Genomic DNA, 6,260 nt, shown 5'->3' with positions numbered 1-6,260 from the left:
TTTGTTGATTGTTGTTTGTTGATGCTATTGTTAATTTATGTTGTTATTATTCTATTTTTGTAATACCGTTGATTTTTTTGTTATTATTCTATTTAATTAAATTATGACAATTTATTAAATTTTAGTACTCATAACTCGTGAGCCGCTCATAACTCGCTCATTTATTCACTCGCTCATTTATTAAATGAGCGAGCACAAACATACCCTAACTCGCTCATACTCACTCATTACTCACCCCTACCTGAATTGCTTGACTAGGAACCCAATCCCACTGCTCCAATTGCACTACTGTGAGGCCGTGACTGTATCTTTCCTTTTCTGAAACTATTCGGCGAAGTGGGAGGATTCAATTTGGCCACAACTGTCCGGATTCGCCACTGTTCTTAGTACTTTTTGGCGTGGTTTTATTCCTTTTCTTATTCTAGTGTACACAGGCTATATGATTCAGATCTCCCAATACCTCACCTTCCCATGTTAGTTTCCCGAAATTTTTATTAATACCATTTCAAAAAAAAAAAAACACCTCTAAAATTGAGAAATTCAAAAAATATCAGGGCCTTCAATTCAATCTGCAGTCGTATTCCTAGAAGCGCAAATTGAATTGGAGACCCCTAAAAACCTAATAAGTACATTACAATGTATTTTTTGGTTTTTTTGGGTCCTCCAATTCAATCTCCGTCCTCCAAGAATGAGTCTGCATATTGAATTGACTGCCTTGGTATTTTTTGAATTTCACATAAAACGTGGTCTTTTGGTTTATTTTTTTTAATATAGTATAAATAAAAAATTCGAGTTAGTTTCTACTAACATGCTTAGAACTTGAACTTGCGCAATGCAAATGAAAAACCAATCTTTGATTTGGTGGTAAAGACTTCGTGTAAGAGATCGTATATTTAAAATCCAAATGAGAAATCTTCAATGAATATTAAATAGTTTGATAGTTTAACTTCTACTTTTTACTTCAAAAACAGAACAATCTCAGTAAAAAGGATACCGGTCCTTATTTTATTTCTTGCGGATATTAAAAAAAACAATCCTAAAGAAAAATATCTTGTGAATATGAATAAGGATTAAATATTATATCAAATGATAATATAATTTGAATATTACTATAAATTTGTTACATCATAGTTTCAGTCTCTTTGTTCGTGCATGATACCAACAATTCATAAATTGTTAGCTTGTAGTGTCATTTCAGAAATCAATCATGCATCTTAGTCATAATCCACTTCCCATTGGGCTGCCACTACAAAGTCTATTGATTTATTTAACCGTGAATGGATCGTGGATAGGTGAAGCATATACGGAGAAGAAAACGAATTAATTATCCTATTATTTTGCCAGAGAATTTTAGTGTAAATCTAATTTTTATGTACATTTTAAACTGCATATTTATCAAATTTGATTTTTTTTTAATATTTTTAGTCTTTCATCAGACAATTTGAAATTTGTTATTGTAAGTTTTAATTAAACATCACATAAGAGAATTGTTCTGATATCACTAGTTGTCACGACATCTACTTTCAATTAATATATTAAAATTTAAATGACAGGTTTAATATAATAACACCACACCAGAGGTGAAACTGAAACATGCGTACTTTTGTAATAGTATGATGTTCTCGCTTTTAAGAACTCTTTCATAAGGACCTATAATATTTTGGTTAGAAGTAGAGGCATCTCTAATGGTGGGAGATTCTTCTCTTAATGTAAGGTTCAGATTCATGACCCTCAAAGAGTTATTATCAAACTCCTCTGTCAAAATTTATAGTTGATACTGTTGAATATAATAATGTTGTTTAAGCATGTAGTAGTAATGATAGCTGAAAAATAACGAATAAAAAACACAAACAACACGATTTAGTAAAATTTTGAATTTATAAATTATATTCAAATAAAGGCTAAACATAACCATCTTCATCAAAGCATCAGTTCCATTAATTAATCACCTTTGAGCAACAAATTAATTTCTTATGATACTTTGACACAATAATATAGTATTAATGACTCAATAATACATCAAATACCATGTCTTCCTTTGAGCTAAACATTGTCATATGTAACATATAATAGTCATCGCTATATTTTATTATAACTCAATTGCATATATAATTTCAACAACCGTCAACCTTTCTTTGGACCGATTAATGATTGTATCAATTGAATGCACACTTAACATCATTTTGTACAATGAACATAAATCAATCTTTTCAAAAGAGACAATTTTTGTTACAATTATGACTCAATCAATTCAATTCAAGGTGCACATAACCTGAATACCTTTATAAGAATCATAACTTAATCACAAAATAAATGTGCAATTAACTACATATAATTGTATTATAACAACTGCAGTTTATTAATCCTTATTGACAAATTTGAGATAGTCAGTGTGGGTCGCAGGAAGAGTAACTGCGGCCTGCAGTTTTGCCTAATAAACTGAAATTTGAATAAGCTGCAATATTGAATTTGACCGTGATCTAGAGAGTTCTTAGAAGCACCATAATTAAACTTTTAGATTTATAATTTTTATTCCAAAACTGTGTACTTTGTTTTAGAAAATCCATCAAAAACAAAATTTTCAAAACCCTAATTACATAACTGCAGATTCCTTGTGGGTCACAGGAAAATCAGTGCAGGGTGCTATCGGGACTGAAATTAGGCCAGAATTTACGACTTAGAGAAGAAATCTTCTAGCAAACCCTAACCTAACTTAATAACCAAATATGGGCAATCATGACATTAAACAATGGGCAATTTTGTGCTTTTCAAGCTAAAATTTAATCAAGAAATCCAATAAAATAACAACAAAAATTTCATCAATTAATTTATAATTCTCTTTAGATCCTGACAGACCTAAACCTTTGGTATAGGAATGCTCAGACACCATTTGTTTGGATCGAGGTTAAACAATTACATCTCTTCTAGAGATTAAACAATTATATTCCATCTAGGAGTCAAACACTTATTCCAAAAAAAAAAAAAACGGTATCCCACCTTAATCCTTATTAATCACTTGAGTTAGACAAACATATATAATAGTATACAATTTATAACTATATCACTTATATGCTCAATATATATATGATCCAACAGCTTTTACAGCCATAAGCTTTAATCAACTTTTTCTTTCATAGAATTCTATGATTGCATTATTTATATTGGCTCTCAGAAGAAAATGTATGTTAGTCAATGCTAAATTAATGTCTCGCTAATTTTTTTAAAGATGTCATTTTTAGTAGAAGGTAATGGTTGTTTTTTTATTTGTGATTTGATAAGAGTTCAGATAATAAAAAGAGTGATAGGATAAATACTGTTGACACAGTGAATCTGTTTTCGATATTCCAACTAATTTATTAGAAATTGGGAACGCTGATGATATCATTAGTTCTACACTGTCGTCGCTGATATCATTATTGGTTAGGTTTGTTTGAGCTGGAAATCACAACTGTTTGTTACAATTCTATAAGGTCTTTTTTTTTTCCTGAGAACCTCCAATTCTAAAAGGTTAATTGGTGAATTGTACATAACCGAACAAAAGTGTCAGTGTGAGGTGACAAATCTACGTGGCGGAATCACGACTTTGAATATACTTTTTTAACTTATCGACTTGGCCCACATAATTAAAATAAATTACTACGTGATACTGTCATAGATATCATTATGAATATCATAATTTATTTATTCCGTCAATATTTTAACAGACGACTAATAAAATTCCAACAATTTTCGACAGAATTCTTTGAGGGCTCAAATCCTCTATTAATTTTTGTCACAATCATTTGTCACTGTCTTTATTTTAGTTTGCATAGTCCAAAGTCCAAACAACTGATCTGAACCGTTCAACATGATCTTCATATTGAAATATATTTAGAAACAAAAAAAAAAATATATTTTTTTGTAAAATTCTTTAGTATATTTTTTAAAATAAGTACAAAATCATTGTATTTGAATGGTCTCAAATTTTCCGAAAACAAATTATTTTGTACCTATCTATGAATATAGTAAAGAAGTTTTAAAAAATATAAATTTGATCTTCAAATACATATTAATATGGAGATCTAGGTTAAATTATTCATATCGACTCTTTAGACTTTAAAAACAAATATAAGAATGTAGGAGCATGATTGGAACATTAAATCAATGGAGCATTTGAAACCCTCATCTCATTTAAAATGTTACATGATTTAGTGTACTGTTTGTATAATTCAATCTAAAAATCGATGCGTTAGTATACAGTGTTTAGTTTTTCACTTTTATTTATTTGTTATTCAGTTTACTGGCTCTATTATTTTTTCAATATTTTAATAATTTACTTTATTATTTTTATTTTTACTATACATGTGGATTATATTTACTGCTCATGATGGGTACTTTGGTATTCATATTAAATATTTCCAGCTTAAATACGTTAAATTTCCGTCACAAGCGGTTAAATGAATTATAATATCCATAGTGGGATCAAATCAATACATCACCTCCCAATTCAAAATTCAAACGGTTGAAAAGAAAGAACAGATACATTCCCAATTTCCCATATAGCTCTATTCGTTCTGTTTATAATTTGAGGGAAACGCGCATCAAAATTTAAAAGGCAGCCAAAAAGGAAACTGTTCATACATCATCGTCTACAAAGTTCATCGAACTTACAGCGCAGCTATACAACAAAAATAAATATATTAAATACATCGTCATTAAAGTCACAAAGTGGCTGTAGTTTAGTGGTTAGAATTCCACGTTGTGGCCGTGGAGACCTGGGCTCGAATCCCAGCAGCCACAGAATTAAATCTCCTTTTTAGATTCCAGGGCACGCTTAGTTTTCTTTTCTTTTTCCCCTTATATAAATGGATAATTCGGCCAGGCGAAGTTACTGACGGGGCCTGATGGGCTCTGATCGTTAGTACATTACCCGTTTACCTCTACTAATGGGCCCGACCTGAAAGCTCTTAAATATTAGAGTTCGTATCCTCTGAGATATCTCAAACTTTGCGTGACTTTTTGGAAAATCCCAACCGTTTAAATACGCTCTGCACGAATCTCAAAACACTGACCCCCTAATAGGCACCGGACACGTCGGTCACGCAAAAGTTGAGATATCTCAGAGGATACGAATTCTAAATATTATTGCACTTGTATATTTCTCAATAAAAAATTAATATGTTATAAAATAAAATTTATTTGAATGTTTAATCTATAACCTCAAATATTAATTCTCATGTTCATTGTTTTATTACTCCACTACTATAGACATTTATGTTATCATTAACTATTGTAATGACTCTCCATATACAATTTCTAGTCTATACATAAAGGTTTTGTAAAGACATATAGAATACACATTTAGAAGAGTAAATTTGTGTTATTGCTCTCTCTATTTCTCTTGTTATTTAGCTTATTGTTGTTGTAACTTTATTTTAATTTTATAACACAATAGTGATTTTATACCTATCTAAACAAATAAAAAAAAATAAAGTTAATTTTTTTGATAATATATTTTCATATGAAAATCACGTTGAATTGTTCAAATTTTATTTGAATTTTAAAAATAAAAGGATATATAACAGAATGGGTCCGGATATCTTCAAAATTTCAGGATCCTGCAATTCTAAACTCTCCATATCTCTCTCCCCTCTCTTCTTTTTTCTCTCAATCGGATCTGAATTCATAGCGGTATAGCACGGACCCATACGTTCTACAAATAGTCAAACATAGCCTCTTGCCTGTGTAAGAATGATTCTTCTAGTCAGATTTTTTTCGTCTACTCGTTATTTTCTAAGAACGGGTATAATAAAAGTTAAACTTTTAATGACACGGACGAAAAGCCTTTTATCTAAACAAAATAAAAAATAAAAGTTAAACTATGTAAAAAACAATGAAATAACGATTCACTAAGAATATGGGTTTATTATCTTTTTTTTTGAAATTCTTGGCAGAGGCTGCCAAGTGAACTTTAATTTATTAACAAAGTATACTCAACTTACAGTCATACATAGTGTTTAAGCAACGAAATTACATAACCAAACACTATTCAATGTGCTGCATGCTACTGATCTCCACGTACTCAATTGCCTTTAGCAATAATTTTCCCACATCTCACCCTCCACTATTATTCTTTCTGCCAACAAAGCTGCTTCCACTCGTTTATTTCTGAATATGCGTTCATTTCTATGTTTCCAAGTGTGCCAACATACACAAATGAACCATGCAGCCCATTTCTTCTTTGTCATTTTGCCGGTACCTCTCACCAGATTCCAAGATCT

The 6,260-nt window shown here is 30.5% G+C and overlaps 1 non-coding gene across 1 annotated transcript; it reads left to right on the top strand.

Annotated features, from left to right (window-relative positions):
• The first annotated feature begins 4,707 nt into the window (after positions 1-4,707).
• On the top strand, positions 4,708-4,779 carry TRNAH-GUG (transfer RNA histidin (anticodon GUG)). Its single transcript has one exon. It is a non-coding gene; the product is annotated as a tRNA-His (tRNA).
• Positions 4,780-6,260: the final 1,481 nt, after the last annotated feature.

The sequence above is a fragment of the Carex rostrata genome, chromosome 14 (assembly GCF_964058835.1).
Source record: "Carex rostrata chromosome 14, lpCarRost1.2, whole genome shotgun sequence".
Lineage (NCBI taxonomy): Eukaryota > Viridiplantae > Streptophyta > Magnoliopsida > Poales > Cyperaceae > Carex > Carex rostrata.
The sequence above is the reverse complement of the archived record's forward strand: the minus strand, read 5'-3'. Positions and strand labels throughout refer to the sequence as shown.